Source organism: Protomyctophum bolini, assembly GCF_963924005.1.
Source record: "Protomyctophum bolini genome assembly, chromosome: 17".
Classification (NCBI taxonomy): Eukaryota; Metazoa; Chordata; class Actinopteri; order Myctophiformes; family Myctophidae; genus Protomyctophum; species Protomyctophum bolini.
The window spans coordinates 30,753,345-30,774,216 of record NC_137878.1 but is presented as its reverse complement, the minus strand read 5'-3'; the positions used below and the strand labels follow the sequence as shown (position 1 = coordinate 30,774,216).

At 44.7% G+C, this 20,872-nt stretch overlaps 1 protein-coding gene across 1 annotated transcript in view; it reads right to left on the bottom strand.

Annotated features, from left to right (window-relative positions):
• ext1b (exostosin glycosyltransferase 1b) overlaps nucleotides 1–20,872 on the bottom strand; it is a 143,086-nt gene that overhangs the window by 110,428 nt on the left and 11,786 nt on the right. The gene's annotated exons all lie outside the window — the stretch shown is intronic.

The window sequence follows — 20,872 nt, the reverse complement described above, 5'->3', positions numbered from 1 at the left end:
TTTTACTTACTTTACTACTAGTACTATTCACTACTTGTACATATTTTAATTGTTCTTTTAAGAAAATTGATAAAAGAAATATGGCTTATTGGTGTTATTATTCCTAATGTATACTGTTCTGAGGCCAAATATTATTCATAATTGATCTGAGGCCAAATAATAAACCATATATGAATGAATAAATGAATCCTTAAGTTGTTTTAGTGAAGTAATTACACATTTACCATGTTATCCATAAAAATGGCCTATAGGAAATTTTGCTATCTGATTGACCCAACGTTGCTATATATAAACATTTTCATAAAAACGTACCAAAAGATAAATTAAAAAAAAAACATTATATTTTCCTCATTTTAATAAATGTATGCTGCTCATCATCTGATTATCCCCCAAGACACTTCACTCTTCCCCTCCGTCGCCCCAATCCCAGATACCTACACCAAACAGGGGTTTCCAACTGATTGTGAACGAGGAGGAGACCACCACCCTGACTTAGAATCAACCTGGGGAGTGACCACTGTTGTGTTGGGTGGGGCAATATGGGCTAAGATTAATGCTGTTGTAACAAGTGCTATGCAACCCATGTGTATACAACATACACTCCACTGTTTCTCAACCAATGGTCCACTGACTACTAATCATTTCCTAATAATAATACCTCAACCATGACAATTCCCTACACTTCCCCTCTTGAGATTCCTTTTTCTGTTGAATTTCTTGACCCTCAACTTCTCAGAAAATGATACACCAGTAGGTCACCAGTTCATTCACTTCACGGTTTCTCAACTAGTGGAAAGAAAAAAATCAGACCTGTCTGAAGTGAGTGGTGCAACAGCGCCCCCTGTTGGTATCCTAAAAACATACGGACAGACTGACAGACATAGGGACGGACGGACGGACATTGCTGGCAGTAAAAACAAGAATCAACATATCCTACATTACTAAATGCATGGTCAAGGACCACATCATGAAACAGCGTCACGGACCACCAGTGGTCCATGGACCACCCGTTTAAAACCCCTGCTATACAGTGTCCTCATCCTCACTGCTCTGCCTTTATACTTCTCTCCACTCACGTCCTCCTCCTCCTCCTCACTGCCCGAGGCTTTAATGAGGCTCAGTGGGAATGCTCCTACGGTCTCTCTCTCTCTCCCTCTCTCGACAGACCTGCTCAGCTCAGCTCAAATCGGTTCTGTTCTGTTGTGTTCTGTTCTCCGGAGCGGTTGGAATGGACTGCTCTGTCTCTCACCATATGGCCGATCCTGCTCAGACTCAAACGTGTGTGTGTGTGTGTGTGTGTACACAACTTCACAAGCAACGCATGCAAAGACCACACATACACACACACAAACACAGGTGTGCTGTACCGTAGCTAGACACAAATTTATATCGAAGCTTGCTTGCACAGGTTGCTACACTAGCTAAAACCTGGAAACAGAATGTTTACTGTGGCTACATGACTCAAATGTAGTGTGTGTGTGTGTGTGTGTGTGTGTGTGTGTGTGTGTGTGTGTGTGTGTGTGTGTGTGTGTGTGTGTGTGTGTGTGTGAAAGATACACGCCCACCGCCCCATACACATCCACAAGCCAAGTTCAAACAAGTGTGACGCCAACTGTGCGGCCGTATGCTATCGCACACGTAAAATAGCAGATCTACAAGCTCTCAATGTGTTGCGCTGTGATGCGTTGTTGAGCTTGCAGATCATTTTCGGGGTGCACAACACAATGCACAATCAAGTACAAATCAAGCATGAGCAGTGTACTGTAGCATGCATAACAATGTCTGGCATCGCACCACATGGCCTGGCCGTGGAATGGCTCTGTGCTGGCCGGGAGCTTAATGAGAAAATATTGGCTCGAGTGCTTACTGAATCAGATGGGTACACTCACTCACTCTAACAACATGCCAGTGATGGGATAATAAAGTCTACCTTGATGGGTGGTGTTGAGAATATTTGCTGTGCTTTTGATGTACAAATGGACCTCGTACGGATACATATTTGGGTCCATTTTTTTATTACACTGTGGCAATGGGGATCGGTGCACACCGCAAAGCCCTGAGTGTTAATGTTATTCTCAGTGTTGGGGAGTGGTTAGGTTACCTACATGAATGACATTTAAACTAGTAGGTTAACTACATTTGCGGTAGCTTGCCGACTGGTAGCTCAACTACATTGATATTTACATAGTGCTTAAAGGTAGTTCAATTACTTTTTTGTTCTACCTGGTAATTCGGCGTGGTGCACAATACCTGCACCCGGACTCTAGGTAAAAAAACAACGAAGACATTCCCTGCACTTTCCTATGAATCGTGTTGGGTATGACATTTGAACTGCGCAAATATCTTGTCTTCCTATAGGGTGGCTTTGCTGTATTTGAACTCCTTCCAGTGTGAAGTGATTTAGTAGTCGCTTGCAACGCAAAGAGATGCTTTCAAAGTGCAGCAGCTTCCGCAACACCCAACACCCGTCCATCCCTCCCTTTTCATCTACGCTGCTCTCTCACTTCCTTCCGCCTCTCTCTCTCTCTATCCATCACTGGTCCCTCCATCTCTCTCTGTCTGTCTTTCTCTCTCTCTCTCTCTCTCTCTCTCTCTCTCTCTCTATCCATCACTGGTCCCTCCATCTCTCTCTGTCGACATCTCTGTCTTTCTCTCTCTCTCTCTCTCTCTCTCTCTCTGTCTCCGAGTCATGTGGTCAGCAAGCAGACGGGTTTTGTCCAGGTCTATTTTTGGATGTCATGCTGTGGAAGAGAAAAATAAGATTAAAAACAGAGAGAGAGAGAGATTTCCCCCGAGCTTAAGGATATAGGAAACTTAAACCGTTTAATTCTGAAAAATGATACTCAGCAACAACAAAAAAAGGACAGTCTGTCGCCAAGGCAGCATGAACATACCACACACACACACACCAGTGGTGGAAAGTAACTAAGTACATTTACTTAAGTACTTCGTACTTTACTTGAGTACATCACATTTTCTGTAGATTTACTTCTACTCCACTACATTTCAGAGGCAAATATTGTACTTTTACTCCACTACAATAATTTGTAAACTTTAGTTAGTAGTTCATTTGTAGATTTTGATTATTATTACAAAACATAGGCTACATTAACCATTTCAGCCGAGTATACATTTTGAAAATAGCCGATCTACAAGCTCACCAAGCGTCGCATTGCGACACATTGTGAGTATTGCCGTATTGGTACTTTTACTTACGTAAAACATGCAAGTACTTTTTCAACCACTGCCACACACACTAAAATACAGCACGTGTCCTTCCTCAGCCACGCACGCGCCATCAGGATGCTGCCGACTGCATTATGGCCAAAGCCACAGGCTGCTTCCAACTCGATCAATAACTGAACCTGATAACCATTTAACAAATTGATTTTTGAAACACAGCTTTAAACAGACAAGGAACAGTTGGTTAACGGGCCCGCAAACAGAGGCAGATATGCATTATAAAAATAGAATCGAGCAGAGAAGTTTTTCTTTTTGTTTTACTGATCTTGCTTTATCCCCTTTGTTTCCTCTGTTCACTCGTCTGTTGTTAATAATCAAACACACAATGGGTCCGATTCATAAGCTGTTTACACCCATATTTTGGGTCTAAAGGAATTTTCCAAACTTCCCACGTTAGTAGTCTAGAATAAGGCATGCTAATGACATACAGCAAGCTTAGGTCCCATGTACAGTAAGTCTGCCTCTGAGCAGACTTGAGAAAGAGTGACCCTCCGCAAAATCCACATACAAAAAACAGATGACTGAATCAGGCTACTAACGTGTGAAGTTTGGAAAATTCCTTTACACCCAAAATAGGGGAGTAAAAAAACAGCTTAGTGAATCGGACCCACGGTCTTAATGGAGAAGCGTATGTGTTTAAAAACAATTCTAACTCGAAGTCTCAAACACCAAATATGGCAGTAGCCATACTAACTCACCATCTTTCTCACACACACACACACACACACACACACAGTTCTCTATTCTGCTTTTTAACCCATGACTATTAAAAGTGCAGTGCTAGCCTTTCCCCTTTTTTGATAAATGCTCTCTTCTTCTAACTCTACAAGGGGCTATAGAACAAGACAAGAAGAGCAACCCAGCTCCCTGGTGGATCATAACAATCCTTCAGTATTCGTCATCTCCCCCATGAGATCATCTCTGGCCAAGATATTCCACTGTCTTGTCACGTTTTCCGTTGATTTCTTCGTCTTCCAGTTCCCCCTTCCCTCATTCGCCAAAAAGGTCAAAGGTAAGAGCAGTTGATCCCTACCCGCCCACAACCTGTGATCCTACAGGGCTCAACCTTCCGTTCGCACACTGGAGTACGTGACTCACGTAACTCGGCTACACGGGCTGGGGGATTGAATGAACCCATTAACGTTTGTCTGTTTGCGCGTGTGTCTGTATGTGTGTATGTGTGTGTGTGTGTGTGTGTGTGTGTGTGACTCACGGTTTACACCAGTTTGAGTTACGGGGAAGCAAATAAACCACGTTTATACTACTTGGTCGCCGTGTTAGGCAATTTTACTCAGGAAAGTAATGTTACTTATACATCGATTACTCCTTAAAAAATAATATTATATTACATATTACTTGGAATTAAGATTAATATATTATATTACATAAAAAAGGGATGTAATATAATAATAGATTGCATTTTTATAGCGCTTTTCCAAGTGCTCAAAGCGCTTTACGTTTATTCATTCATACATTGGAAGGTGAAGCGGCGAACAGTTGATGTCCTCACTTCCCACACCACGCCAGCTAGCACCGACCGACTCATTGGCGGCAATGTGGGGTTCAGTGTCTTGTACAAGGACACTTCGACATATGGACCGGAGGAGCCAGGATTCGAACCTCCAAACCACGACTTTCTCTACCTCCTGGGCGACAGTCACCCGATGTACAACAACACAATCCGTTTAGCCAGTTTCTTTTAGAATCGAATCCAGTTTTTTGGAATAATAATAACCAATCAACCAAAAAAGCTATAAAATAAAGCAGCAATCAACGAAATGCCAACTAAATTTACTAATAATACTGCTGGTCAGGCATCACTGTGTGTGACGTTATGTGAGCTTGTAGGTCAGTTATTTTCACCATCTTTGAACATTGTGAAGTTGAACATTTTTCAAAGAAAAATGAAGGTCTTTGCCTATAATATATCCTTCCAACATAGCGACGCCAGGGTTAAAATGGTTTACGAAAAAGGATGACGTCGTAATAGGACTTCTTTCTGCTCTGACAAATGGCTGCAGCGATGGCTGCAGCAATGTTTCTTTCTCTGTTGCCGGCGACAGGCGAGACGGGTCCCCGTAGTTCAGTCCAAAGCCCCAGAATGTGACTTCTCATACATTGGCCTGAGCCCCGCGGCTTTGATCCCTGACTGAAGAGAAAGTCGGATTTTCCAGCACAGTTGAGTGACGGGCCGGGGGAGGGGGGTCTGGAATGGAATGGAATGGAAAAGCCGGCCAGTGAGTTAAGGCAAGACGGCTCGACAGAGAGAGATGGAGGGAGAACAAAAAAGAAGAAAGGAAAAGAAAAAACAAGACAGCCTCATTTTTTTCTCTCCACCATCTCCTTTCTTTCATTTTCTTTCAGCCCACTAGTTGTTTCATGCTTGGCAACAGGCGAATTGCTTGATTTTTTTTCTCCCCATTATTTTTTCTTTTTTGTCAATGAGAAACGAAGGGGATGCGAAAGAGAGGCGGAGATTTGTCACAAGCCTTTGGGGGGGGGGGGCTTTCCGAGTAGAACTGTACCAAAGAACTGAGGAGAGATTCCGAGACAAGGAAGTGAACAATGGCTGTGACAAGGCATAACTAATCGATACGAGAAAGCCCTGGAGTTTGATGTGGGGGCTGCACTCTCGATGAGGGCCCGATTCATGCCCCTCAAAGCCCCAGCTTCAGTGCCATTCCCTGGCCCTGACCATTTCAACACACCCTTTCATTTCCTTTTCCGAGCGGACATCCTTTGAAATGCAAAGCAAATCAAGGGCAAAGTCCACACCTTGGCTTTACCCCCCTTGAGGAAAAAAGAGCCATTTTCTCCCCCCCCTTGCCTTCCTGCTTCCCAGACAGTGGGATCTGGACAAAGATTTTAAACCAGACTGCAGACTGCTGAGGTGACAGCAATGTCAAGTTTAAACACCTAAACCTTATTATACTTTGTTAGAAAAAGAGGTCGTGCTTCAATAGTGGGATTCTCAGTGGAGTGCTAAACCCAAAACCCAGTAAACATTTGAGAAAGGAAAGCTCACTGCCGAAACGTAATGTAGGCGTTTTTATTTATTGATTTATTGATTGTGTGAGGCCAAATAAATAACTCAAAATGTGAGTATTCTGTCCTCTTTGACTAGAGGTTTGAGATGTGCAACCATTTCCATATCTTTTGGAATGTGTTTATCCAACATACTTTGTTTCAAATAGTGAGAAAAGCAGCTCTAATCACTTGTAATTGTCACTGTGAGCTTGTAGATCTGCTGTTAAACTGAGTGAGGACTTTGATAATTTTGCTGAATGTTTGCCTTATTATGCCCACAATAGGGATGCTGGAGTTAAAAAAAGGTGACAATATTATTATTTTTTAAACTAAACTAAATCCATTAAATCTGATTTCAAAAATAGAAAGAAATAGCCAATCTCACAATGCGTCGTGATCTTATAGATCTTCACTTAATTTAAATCCCCTTTAGGACTCTAGGATTCTAAAAACCTCTAAAAAGTTTTCTAAAAAAAGTCAAATATCAAATATTTATTCATAAATTACATACTGTACATAGCAACAAAGGTGTTCCTGTCTTGAATGGGCTATTTTCACCAGGTGATTTTTACACTTACACCTAGTGACTACACCTTTCCACAGAACAGGACATGATAAACATCTATGTAAACACGTTTTATAACTGCGCTGGGAAGATGTGGTGATGAATATTGAAAACTGGGACATTTTTCGGTTTTTGACACATTTGTCAGGACTCTTGACAGCTGGAAACCGGGACAATCCCGGCCAAACTGGGACACCTGGCCACCGTAGGGTAAAAGAGAGAGACGAAACAACATGACAAATGATATCAGGTGAGGCCACACTATTAGTGCACCACTTGTTTCTGATGGCTCCATTATGGACCATGGCGCATATTATTCCATGCACAATTACACCTACATTTGAAAAATAAACCATTGGAAATGGCCAAAGACAGCAATGATGTCAGTCCTTAAAGAACAGGGCCCCCGGGAAAAATCTGACGGCAATGCAAATGGCCAATTATGACCAAAGGCATTATATCAGAGACATTTGTATTCCTTGTGGCCCACTTGTGGCCCAATAAATTATCCACCAAGATCTCACTCCGTTCCTAATCTTTGCTGGAGGCAATACTGCCACCCTCTGCCGTCTACGGACCAGCGTGTACCATCGTCAGTAGATCAATAGTATTTTATCAAAGAGGCTTTAATTAATATAGGCGCAGCAGTTGGATTTGGTTTGAAAGGGTACAAATAGAGAGAGAGCGAGAGATGTGGTGTTTCTCTAAACATGTCTGAGGTTTAAACTGACCGCATGTTGGCCTGAGCAGCCGTCCGCCTGCTCTCTGTTGTGGTCGGACACACACACACACACACACACACACACACACACACACACACACAGTCTCTGTGGTGTGGTGGGGCTTTAGGAGTGCACGTGCTTTGCGTTTATGTTCTTCTCGCAGCCCTCCTGTGGTCTGCTCTACCCTGGCCTACCACCACGGTTCTACACCGTGAAATCCTCAGCGATCCTTTAACCCATTAAGACCAGAGGGCGATTCTAAAAGAGGTCTCAATTGTTTTTGTGCCACTAAGAAAGAAAAAGTTTTGTTCCAGGCAGGCACCCACAGCAGAGAAGCTTTGTGTAAAAAGAAAAACTAATTTATTCAACTTGTGAGCTTGTATATCTACTATTTTTGAGAACTACTGTTCTAAATAAGACTTATTTTATGTTGGTATATATAAATATCTAAAATCTAAAATGACAGATGCTTTCCCAGTTTTAATGGGTCAACAAGTTCACAAAACCGAAAGACCGACAAGACCCGAAAAGAGTCATTTTGTAGACTCCCATGCAGGGTAAAATGAACACTGATGATTCTCCAGTGTTCCAGTGGTCTGTTTTCCTGCCAGTTCGCCCCTGCATAAAAAAATCTGTCCATCTCATTCGAGCGTTTCTAACTCCCACCACTGGAGACGTTGTTTATCTTACTTCTCCATAGAGATGTTTCTCCAGTACGATCCCCCCCCCCCCCCCCCACCCCACTCTCCTCCATCAACACTGTTTCCTGCAGTTTGTTTATTGATTGTTCTGAAACACGTGCGCTGCTTTCTGCTTTGGGCTGCAGGCGCAACCAGTGAGTTACCAAGATGACTACCGTTTTGTTTATATCTGAGGCACTAGTACTCTCTGTGCACCATTTACAGCCCAGGTGTGTGCGTTTGTCTGCCCCTCTCTCTAGCTTCTATTCATCTCGTTTTTTCACCCTGTTCATCTCTCTCCCTTTATCTCTCTCCCTTTCTCCCTCTCCCCCTCTCTCTCCCAGACTTGTTTGGCCTATTGTTGGAGGCAGAGTGAGTTTAGGTTCAAGCCAGTCGGGCTGAAAACACGGCCAGGGTCGCCACATGCGCAGCCAAGCGTGACAGCTACAATAACCCCTGTGGTGGAGGCGACCATGTGCTAAATTACTGCCACAGTGTGTCTCCCCCCCACCCCCTCAGGCCGGTTGCAATCGGCCAGTCTACTCCTCACCGACCCCCCCCCCCCCCCCCCCCACCCGACACATCTTTCTCTTCCCCGCTAATTGCTACCCTGATCGGCTCTCGGTGCCCAACGTGACCGCACTACGGCAACTAGCAGCAGATGAAGAGAGAATGAGAAGGTGGGGGGGGGAGAGAGAGAGAGAGAGAGGGAGGGAGAGAGAGAGAGAGAGAGAGAGAGCGGCATGCGGTCATGGAAGAATAAGATACGATGATGAGAAGGTTTGAGGGAGAGTGGCGGAGAGGAGCTTCATCATGGAACAGGTGCAATACCGACAAAGTCATTAGAGACTGGCTGGTGAGTCTGGGCCTGTCTCAAGTGCTGTGTGTGTGTGTGCGTGTGTGTGCGTGTGTGTGTACACACTGGACAGTAAACGTCTTGCACTGAAACGCATGATTACACACTACTGCTAGGAGAGACCAACCGCGATACAGCTGACAAAGTGCTAAAAAGGCTGAAAGAGGAAGCTTGCCCATCTGTGTGTGTGTGTGTGCATGTGTGTGTGTGTGTGTGTGTGTGTGTGTGTGTGTGTGTGACTTCAATGGAATGTGACACATAGGGGGAGAATTTCCCCACTGTGTGCGTTTCAACTTCCCCTGCAGTCCAGATCAGTCTCCTGCAGTGCAACAGGCCTTTACACGAACCCAGACGGACAGGATGATTTGGAGGACAGACGCTTATAGCTGCTGTGACATACATACATATATACAGTATATATATATATATATATATATATATATGGACTTTTGTCCTTACTTTTGTAAACTTGGGTAAAGAATACATACTGTAGATTGTGCATTACATTCACCCATTCATAGTCATACACCGGTGGTGGAGGAAACCATGCAAGGCACCAACCTGCACATTAGGAGCAATTAGAGGTTCAGTGTCTTGCTCAAGGACACTTCGACAAGAACTCAGGGGAGCTCGGAATCAAACTGGGAACCTACCGGTTGTCCGGTTCCCAACCGGCAACTATACCCCTGAGCGACTGCCACCCTGAAACAAACTTGGTAGATAGGTCCATTTGTCACAAAACGACCGGAAGACCAGTCATATTGAAAAAGGTACACTCGGCTTCACCATCGGAGGCGCGCCGCCTGAACGTGACGCCGCCAAGCGAGCTAAAATGAGCGAGTTGCTGTGAAAATCATCCCAACCTAGTCTCGGTACCTCTGAGACGTCAACACCACGCCATGAGCAGTTCAAGAGTTCAACAGCCGAATGGTCCCTACCCCATCTATGGTTAGCCACTTAGCTTTAGCGCCGCCGCCTAGTAGCCGAAACTTAATTTATACTGAAAATAGCAGATCTACAAGCACACGCAAGCTTGTAGACTGCCTATTTTCAGAACGGGCCACCGACACGCAACAACAAAGATTGTGTCTCTCGTCTTGCCTTTCATTTCACATGCACGCACACACAAACAAACAAACGCACGCACCGTACTGTGAAAAGCTGACTGAACTGGCCTCAAGGCTCAATCGTGCCTCCTCAGTGCATTTTGCCACTAAGCACCTGCATGTTGTCAAGGCAGTAAGTAACAGTGTGAATTACCAATGAGTAATGAGAGTGTGCCACTATGATTGAGACAAACAAAGGGGTGACTGTGTGTTTGAATAAGGAGAGGAGGACAGGAGTATCATCATTTGGAGACGTCACACGTGATCTAAATCCGTTTCTTGGTTTCATTTCAGTAGTAAAAACAAAATTATTCATTATTCATTCACAGCCCAGGCTTAAAGGCAAGCCTCAATAGAATTGCTGTATTTGTCACTGTGTGCATACTGTGAATGTCTGTCCGTCAGTCCGTGCAACTGTGTGTGTTGTTCATGCTTGCTCATGAGTCCATACTGCGTGTGATGTGCAGTGCATGCTTGCTCATGAGTCCATGCGGCACGTTCAAGCATGATGCGATTGATGCGCGACACGTGCAGTAAATCACTGATAAGAACCAAGAGAGTCAGACACACATGGCCTTGATAAGGTTACATAGGGTAATGTAGTCATCGGGTCTTGACAATTATTAACTAACTAAGCAGACAGACTGACAGACATTCAGTGAACATTTGCAGTGAACAACTCTGCCCTAGGGTGCAGAAACCAAATCTGTTGATGACCAAAAGAAAGCCACGCCAAACGAATGGAGAGTATAGGCTGGAGTTGGTATAACTGTATGCGAGTTGTTCATCCAAGAAAAGAACATTCCAGATCCGGTCATGCTAAGCCTGAGGTTATACTTAGTTGTACACCACAAATAGCAGATCTTCACATTGTGAGATTTGTAGATGTTAAAACTGTTGAACTGAAAATATAGCACGATCACAATGGAAACAAGACCCAGGACATTTTTGTGTTGTCCTTTTTACTTTAAAGTCTTACTGTGCGGTTTACATTTCTGATTAATAAAGTATTCAATGAATCAAAGTATAAAATATCACACCTTAGTTCACCTACATACAGTTTATGAACCATCACTACCTAAGATATTTCATTTTCATATTTTAATAATGTATGAATTCCAGATGATTCCACTCGCTTCTTCTGCAAAGCCAACATGACATGTAACAAAAAATAATGGTCGTACGATATCATATCACACATGCATTATGGAACATCATTAACTCACCAAAACCTTTTATTAAGAGATTTCTTTCTCAAACTTTGTGAAATGCTCAATCTCTACTCTGGGAAAGGTCTAATTGAAAATGCACTTTGAAGAGAATCTAAGCTTCATAAAACCTCTACTCTTTTACTTAAATCAGATGGTAGAATTGTGCTTCTATACCCCACAGAACAATCAAAAGAAGATTCTATTCAATATGCATAAAACACGTATACACCCAAAGACACAAAATGCATGTAATCCACTGGGGAAAATGGGTGACATGGGCAGCTTTGACGTGATTAGCTGAAAAGAGCAACAGCTGATGCTAATCCCACTCTCACACTCAGATTAGTAGGGGACGAGTGGGTAACTCTCACCCCGGCTCAGTCCCGCTAGCACACTGAAGAGAACATGGGTAAATGGGATAATAATTTATTTAATCAAAACACAAGAAGCATTATCTATCGTCACGACACAAGAGCATAGTTTCCTTGGTAAAGAGTACCAGAGACAGTGATGAATGCTTTCCTCACAACATGTATGAGCTTAGAACAGCCGTCATATAGGGTGTAAAAATGTGTACGTCACCAAGAGGGGGGGGCGGCGTCTGAAAAGCTAGCGGTGCCATTTTTGTGGGATTTAAACTCTAGCCCACATGACTCAGAATAGAGTGACGGTGGTCTGTTTTTGTAAACATTGAGCTCGTTCCTGGCGACAACACAGTGAGCCGACAGACACCAGAATGGAAAGAAAAAAGGCCGGGCTCGACATAACCTACAAGCACCATTGTGAGATGTCAGTTTAGAATGGTTGCACGTCGTTTGTTGAACTCCCTCTGGTGTTTAAAAAAAAGAACGCACACGGATAGTCGCTCACTGTACAGAAGTATGGCGGCTGCTACCAGGTGACACATATGTTGACGCCCCCTCAAGGAGATTATGGTACACTCTATATCCATCCGATACAGTGGTAGTGAATTTAGATATATGTGCAATGCTAGATCTCATGGGACAAACATACTTGATACAAAAAGATAAACTTATGGAAGAACTGGATAATGGTCAGGTGTAATACAACAGTAAGCACTGCATACTTAAATGTCTTCACTTTTTGAAAAGTTTCTAACGATGAAAACAAAAACAAAAAAACCCATATGAAGCTATAAACAAAACCAAGTAATAAATAACTGAGCTTTCAGAACCGTGTGGCTCAGCTGTCCCAGCAGATCTGGTGTCAGCCGGGATATGCAAAGCAATGCATCTCAATTTTTTGGGGGGGAAGGGATGTAGACTCGTCTGTTCCTTTTCCCGCAAACCTCCCCTGTGTGTTCCTCTAAAATGGTTATCAGCAACCAGAGCTGCCTCTGGCTTTGAAGGAGCTCAGTGGCTGCCTGTTTGAGTAGCTCGCCTGTGTTTCTTCCACTTTTTGTGTGTTTCTCAACTATTCTGTGACATTTCTGTGTTGGTATGGAGCTTTACTTGGATATAAATCGTTTTTCAGTCTTTTTTTGTTTGTTTTCTAAGTTAGTCAGATGTTATCCCAATAGCGCGTAATGGCATTGCGAATAAAGGGCATGGCCTGGAACAGATTTGGCAGCGAATGAATGTCTGTCTGTGTGTCTGTCTGGTCGTCATAAAAACTGTTCGAATCATTAATGCTACAGGTGTTGGAAACCGTCAAAGGTCTAGACAAGTAAACAGTTCATGTTGGCTTGTTCTACCAAATCGCTGCTTTTTTGTTTTAAGTTTTACATTTTCTTAAATGTTTGTCTTTATTTATCTTGGTTTGGTTCTTGACACTTCCTGTGTTTTTCTCTCACTGCCGTTGCTGCTGCGATATCTGAATTCCCCTCAGAGAATCAATAAAGACATAGCTTATCTTATCTGGTTGGTTTCTATTGCGGACGGTATCTGACTGCACCCCTTTCATACTTCCACATTAAAACACTTGAATAATGAAACTCCTTGGCTCTCTTTAAACTGCAAATTGAGTCACAAATACCTCCCTCCCACCGATGGGGCAAGCGAGCAGACACTCGGGTGCATGCACAAGCAGGTCTTAAAGGTCACACTGAAAAATTGAAATGAAACTTTCTCCCAGTCCCAGAGATAATACAAGAGTCGCCAACTGCCTGCATGCATGCCGTCGAATGAAAATAACAGTACAACTACAAACTGGCGGCTGCCAGCATGCTATCAAGGAGCACACGGCGGTGACGGCGCCACACTGCATGCCTCTGTGTGTGTGTGTGTGTGTGTGTGTGTGTGTGTGTGTGGACATGCAACTCAGACCAAACCAGTGAAAATACATGAATAACAACTCCTCTGGACGATAAATTATGCATCCGCGTTGCTTCCGGGGGTTCCGCATGAGTGGCCGCAGTTAGACCCAGCTAGCACCGGGACTCGGCCAAACAACAAGCCGCTGAGTGCGCATCGGAGGGGGGGAGAACCGCCAGAGGGTTTAAGGAGACGGAAAACATCCAGAGAGAGAGAGAGAGAGAGAGAGAGAGAGTGGAAGGAGGCACTGCTGAATCAGCACAACTCTCAACTAGAGGAAACACACAGTCTCACACACTTGCATGCACAGCAATATGCGGAAGAGACGTCTGCAAGTGTACGCTCGCATGTGCAGCACACACACACACACACACACACACACACTCTGGGTAAACGTTAACACATACTTTCCCGGGCAATGTCCCTATTCCGAATGCAGTACAAATACAACAGGTAGGCAAACTTTCATTGTGCCACTAGAAGACTCTAACTTGACTTTCCAGACTGCTGTGCAAACATATTGAGCCTACATAGTGAGACACCAGCTGTACAAATTCATGTCTTCCTAAAACATACGCAATGCTTTTAAGATGCGAGCGCGTGCGTGCATGCGTACAAGAGCATTTATTCATAATAGCTATAGCTTTGTAGCTGGGAGCCAATACTCCCAACTAGTCATCAGATACCTCTGGAAACTCAAGACTAGGCCCACTGGCGAACAGAAGCACTTCCAAGTACACACACACACACACACACACACACACACACACAGTGTCACACACACACACTCTCTCTCTCTCTCTCTCTCTCTCTCTCTCTCTCTCTTTCTCTCTCTGCTGGGAAGTTCCAGAGAATTTGACCCATCATCTCAATTTTGCAGTACCGACACACTGAAAATGTAGGCTACTGAACAAACCTAAAAACAAACACAGCTGGTTAAAAGTGTCAGACAAAACCATGGACCACTTTATGCTCGTATCTTTACAATGCTCTTATGCACAATCACAATGTTACACCGTGTTCATTTAGCCCAGACTGTAAACATTGACCCATACTGGAGTGTTCAATCAAGTCTCTGGACATTCTTGTGTAGAGCCAAACGTGATCTCGAATGAGTCGACACTCAACTTGCTAAGATTCAATGGGTCAACGCCATTATTCTTCTCTGTCAATTAAAAACAGCTTCTCACACAGAAAAAAAAGAAAGAGGGCATGATTTCACTGCCAAACCATGCCCGGAGGATGAAATGTAACCTAGCCTACAGTATGACTTGCACTGTGCCTTAAAACATGAATAACAAATCTTAACCAATTAAGCAATAAGACAAATAGCGTTAAATAGCAGCAATTTTGTATTTATTTTGATTAAAACTGATTTCAATCCCAATTGATGTTTCACAAGAGTGAAAATGTGTAGGCTTAGCTCATTCCTACCTAAATAATGTATTCAGATCCCTGTATAATTACACAATCAAACCATTTATGAATATGTATTTTTATATATGTATTGTATATAGCCAAAGGTCCCTAACAAAACAAATATTTATGTTCATACAAATGTACTGAATACCAAACAAAAGTTGCTTGTCAGCTAAATCCTTTGGATGCCATGGTCCCTTGCTAGAGAGAGCGGGAACAACTGCATCCAGCGAACAAGCTGTGAACTGAATGCAAACAGACTTTGGAAAACAAAGTGCTGTTGTTCTGTCACAACTTTCTGGGGAAATAAACATTCCAATCTCCTCCCCAGAAACAAAAATAATAATAATACACTATCGAGCTGTGAAACAAAGCAAGGCCTGACATTGTATTTGTGCCGTCTGCAATGTTCCTTTTTTCTCTCACTCCCTCACTCTCTCACTCTCTCACTCTCTGGTGTTTTTCAAAGGTTTGAGGGGAAAAGTACGAAATTTGATATTATCGTCATTCATCACAATGATATAATCACACCCGTGTGAAGTGAGGGGCACTGTTATCTGAACTGGAACTGTTATGGGAATGTAATGTTTGTGTAGGACAAAGTTTCCTATATTCACTAAAAGCTGAATATAATGAGGGGCTAGCACCCCTCAAAAAGTGGTCATATTAGATTTTGTCCAAGTCACCCAGCAGTGCCAGGCTGCCAGCGCTCATGTAAACATAACCCACCAAATAACGCTAAAGAGGGGAAACGGGGCCTGCACACACAGTAAGCTCAACTGTGAATGGTTCCGTCTACGTCATGAAAGACTGGCTGGGAAGGTCAGCGGTGCAAGGTGCCAACATTGCCAGGGTCAAGGGTGCGTGTGTGTGTGTGTGTGCGTGTGTATGTATGGTCATTGCTCCCGGCTAGGAATTCATTTCAAATGAGCCTGATTTTAATCTCATTTTTAAGAAGGGGGTCGAGTCAGGTGTGTTAGACACCGCATGAAAAAAGAAGAAAGAACTGAGTTTCATGAGGGAGTGTGAGGAAGAGAGGGGGGGGGGGAGAAGAGAGGACTGGGTCAATTCCAACATCGCCACCAGCTGCTGCACTTTGTCCTACATCCTCCCCCCCAAAGAAGTGTGCACTTCTCTCCCTTATCTGAAAGGGACCCCCAGCCACCCCGCTGATGGGAGCTCATGAATAAACTCCACAAAACAACACATTTCTGGCAGAGCAACAACAACAAAACAGGAGGAGTGTTAGGGTTAACCGAAGAAATTCTCCGTCCATCTTTCCACAGACGTGCTGGGCTTTAATTAAGGTTCTCCTCTGCTAGAGCAGATTCCGTCTTCCCTTGCAGCCCACCTCCCTCCGCCATGCCGCTTCTCCCCTCCCCTCTGCCCAGTGGTCTTCTTGGCTTGGCCAGTGATCCGTGGAGTGTCATCGGATCTGCTGGCAAGAGGCTGTCTTTAGTAGCCATTGTCGCCACCAGACAGCGTACCAATATTCAACAAACGAAGATGGAGACACACTGAAGAAGAAACTGTGGTTTGCCTACAGTACAGCCGATGAAGGCAAGGGAGGGAATGGGGGTTCGATGGAGAGACTTCGGGGAGGAGGAGGAGGGGACCATATGGGGGGGCCGTGCCGTCAACAAGGCACAAACGTCCCTTCAAGAAGGAGAGCAAACTTTTGCACAATAGGGCCCCTTTGGAGAGCCCTGGGGTAGTCGCAGCTTTAACACCCAGTGAGAGGAAGTCAAGCGGAGCCATAAAGCACGATGAACCAGAGGGGGACAAGAGCCTTTCCATCAGCCAACCAGCCAGACACACACACACACACACACACACACACAGCTAACTTACCAGCCTGCGCCGCGCTAACAAAACCCCCTTTCTCTCCTCCGACTCCTGGCCCCTCAAACATTCGACCATACGCACATTCTTCAGTGACATAATGCTTTTTTAAGCCATTGCCCTCTTCAACCCCCCACCAGCCCCTCCACTCGCTCACCTCTCCCACCCCCCACCCCACTTCGCCAATTACTATTTGAATATGAATACGAGTGGAGGGGTTAAGTGTTTGTTTTCGCTCTCGTGGTGGTGAGAAGAGACGGAGGGAGGTCAGCCCGGCTCCCTGACATCAACAATCTGCTGTCCCATTGATGTGCCTCTGGTAGGTGTTTGCTGAACAGAACGGCCCTCAGGGCTCATAAAAGCTGGCGTGCCGTGATGGGAGCCATAAAACGCAATGCTGCTGCATTGCAACGCCCTAAGGGAGCTAACAGGATACTAGTGTATTAACAACACTGCTGCTGTACTACGTTTTTGATAAGGGCGTGTGTGTGTGTGTGTGTGTGTGTGTGTGTGTGTGTGTGTGTGTGTGTGTGTGTGTGTGTGTGTGTGTGTGTGTGTGTGTGTGTGTGTGCGTGTGTGTGTGTGTGTAAAGACGAGTGAGTGAACATTATACAACCTTTTAAAAACATTCTAAGAGGCTGTTTTAGGGTTGGGTTTAGGGTTAGAAGGTTTAGAAACAGATAATGTGTAGTCGAAGGAAGTCCTCATGTAGTTTCACAAGATGGTTTGTCTGTGTGTCTTTTTTATTCAAAACGTGTTGTTAACGTGCAAGCTTTTGCTTTGCATTTTCTCTCTCCGTCTTGGTATGTACATGTACTCAGTCTGTAAATGTATGAATCAATGTGTGTGTGTGTGTGTGTGTGTGTGTGTGTGTGTGTGTGTGTGTGTGTGTGTGTCAGACAAAGGGACAGACACTGTCCGGAGTGTCCAGAGTAGATCTAGGTCATACTTTCTGCCCATTGCCCCGCAGTGATGAGATGGCTCTGGTCAGGTGCTCCGGAGCCGGGGGGGGCCACAGAGTCATTCAGGAAGAGGGACAAATCCCCAGTACCACCACAGCCCCCCAACACACACACACACACACACACACACACACACACACAGCGAGCGAGAGAACAGAAGCTCCTCATTGTAGTGGGGACAAGATAATAAGCACGCAACCACAGCCTAATTCACTCGGAGGGAAGCTTGTGCCAACTAGGCTAGTTAGATGAGAGGAACAGTGGGAGCTGTATGGAACCGAAAACACAACAACATTAGATTAGAAGCCGAGAGCCTCACAGAGAATGTAATTTACAAGTACGTTAGTGACTCATATAATTTCACTATGGGGTCTCTTAGGCTGCCCTACGGGGACCAGCGAGGGAGAGGTAAATCACATTCTCCGCAAATTGCAGTCAATAGACAGACACCACGAGAGATGCACGTTGCACAACAACAAACAAATAGCCACTTTTGTGTCACTTCCGAGCGAGTATATCAATCAACCCCCACCAGGGTGAACAGCACAAACGGCTGATGTAGCAAAACATTCAACGGAATGATGGCGACATGAAGCGTATATGGGAGAAATGTGCAGAGGGAAGGATAATGTCATATTATAGGCTCAGAGGGAAGTTTTGCCCCCTGTGACAGTATGCCTGTCCCACTTGGGGAAAGATGAGTTGTGTGAGAGAGTGAAGGATTTCTTGAATACATTTTTCTTTCCCTATCTGTTAAACGAGACAGATGTCAGATTCTGGTTGTGGCTTCTGAGCCAGCAGACAGGAGCCACGTCTTCCTGTCGTCGCACCGACCATTGATAATTTAATAGGCAGCCAATCATGTGTCCGTGCAAGTCATCACGTTTTACATAAGATACCCATCTCAGCCAATCAGTCCCCACTCGCTCATGCAACCAAAAGATTGATGTACTTTGTTGCGTGAGGTTTGCTCACAGAAAATATCAGATTCATAACTGTGATGATCGGGGATCATTATATCATTATAGTGTATATTTGGGAGGATATATATGAATATTTATCAGAAGTTCTCATATTGTTCTCAACTACACAGTACTAGGGTGGGGGGAGTGGTGCCTGTGTGTGTTTTCCCTAATCATCCGCAGGTGGACTGATTCATAATTGACACCTATGAGGCTGGCCCGTCTGTCAGGGAGTGATCGGCCCTGACTGGCTGCCGGTCTAGAGTGGGAGTGCTCCTGATCATGGTTCTCCCTACTCACCTACACTATATGAGTCAGTCTGTTCCAAGAAGACAACGGAGAGACAGGCCGGAACCCTCTCTCTCCCAGCCGCCACACAGTTGTGGACTTTTGATTATAGTTATTCCTTAATTTATTCCCTTCGGAAAGGAATTCGTTTTGCTTTAGTTGTAGTATTATTTGTGTCTGTTTTGTTAGGTTTTCTTTTGAGTTTAATCTGTATTCTGTAAAACATCCGTCTTTTCCCTATTTATTCATCCATATATAAAATAAATGTTCGCATTTTGAGGCTGGTGTCCTGTCGGTCCATTCAATGTTACACTTAATTACCCCTAGACTAATTGTGTCGTAACATATTGGGGGCTCGTCCGAACAAAAACAGTGTTAAGTCAGTTCGATTGTTTTTTGTTGTTTTGTTTTGTAACTGGTGGTGCGGGGGAGAGTTCATTAAGTAAATCGCGTTGCTTGCATCACTTGAGTAAGAGCTTGGTGGCGGTATAGTATGGACTCTGACTTTCAGAGTGCTGCGGTCGTGGATGTCTTGACTTTTGAACAACTTGAACGGTGTACATACTGGGAGTTGTGGGCAGTGGCTAAACAGTACAACGTTCCTTTGCCTGAAGGTACCAGGAAAAAAGAAGCAATTTTCTTGGCTGTGTCACAGCAGCTGTTATCACACGGCATTATCACTATGGCATCAGGAGCAGGTCAAGTCGGTGTGACCGACGCCTTAGTAGCTGAGGCGGACGAAGGGGAGCCTGGTCCATCCTCAGCGGCGGGCCTCGGGGGTTCTGGGGAGGCACGGCCCCAGAGCTCGCACCTCGACTCGCAAGTAGAGGGGGGGAGTCCTCAGGACGTAAGGGGGGCCATACGCCTTCGCGAAATGGAACTTCAAATCAAATTGGCCGAGCTGCGTACAGAGGAATGCAAATTGGCCCAAACGGAACGGGAGATCGAGAGAATTCGCTTAGGCCGGGCCTACCCTGACCTGTCGTCGTCGGCATCGGCGGCGGCTGCCCCCCCACAACTTGGTGACATGGTACCAAGAGGTTCGTCTGGTGGTTCCAGAGGAGAGTCGGCATTCGACGTAAGCAAGCAGATCGCTCTGGTGCCTAGTTTCAAAGAAGGTGAGATTGATGCGTTTTTCTGTGCTTTTGAGCGGATGGCTATAACGGTTAAGTGGCCAAAAGAAATGTGGGCCCTGTTGGTCCAAAGTAAATTGGTTGGAAAAGCCCAAGACATCTGCGCCAACCTCTCTGGGCAAGAGAGCTTGGATTATGATATTGTTAAAGCAGCTATACTTAGCGGATTTGAACTCATTCCTGAAGCATACAGGCAAAATTTTAGATCCGCTGATAAAGCTCTTACTCAATCATATGTAGAATGTGCACGTGAGAAAGCGACACTCTTCAAAAAATGGTGCAAAGCAAGCAATGTGACTACTTTCGAGCAGTTGGGTGAAATGATTTTACTGGAGGAATTCAAGTGTTGCCTACCAGAGAGCATTGTCATTTATCTAAACGAACGTAAAGTGACCTCGATTGCAGAGGCTTCCGTTTGCGCAGATGAGTTTGAGTTGGCACACCGTTCAGTTGTCTCTCCGGGCCGTGATTTTGGCCCTGGTGCGGGGAGAGCGGCTAAGGCTAAACAGTGTGACAAGCAAGTGTCGGCAAAAAGTGTTTCACATTCTGGTAATGACAAGGGATCTGGCGGGGCACGGGAATG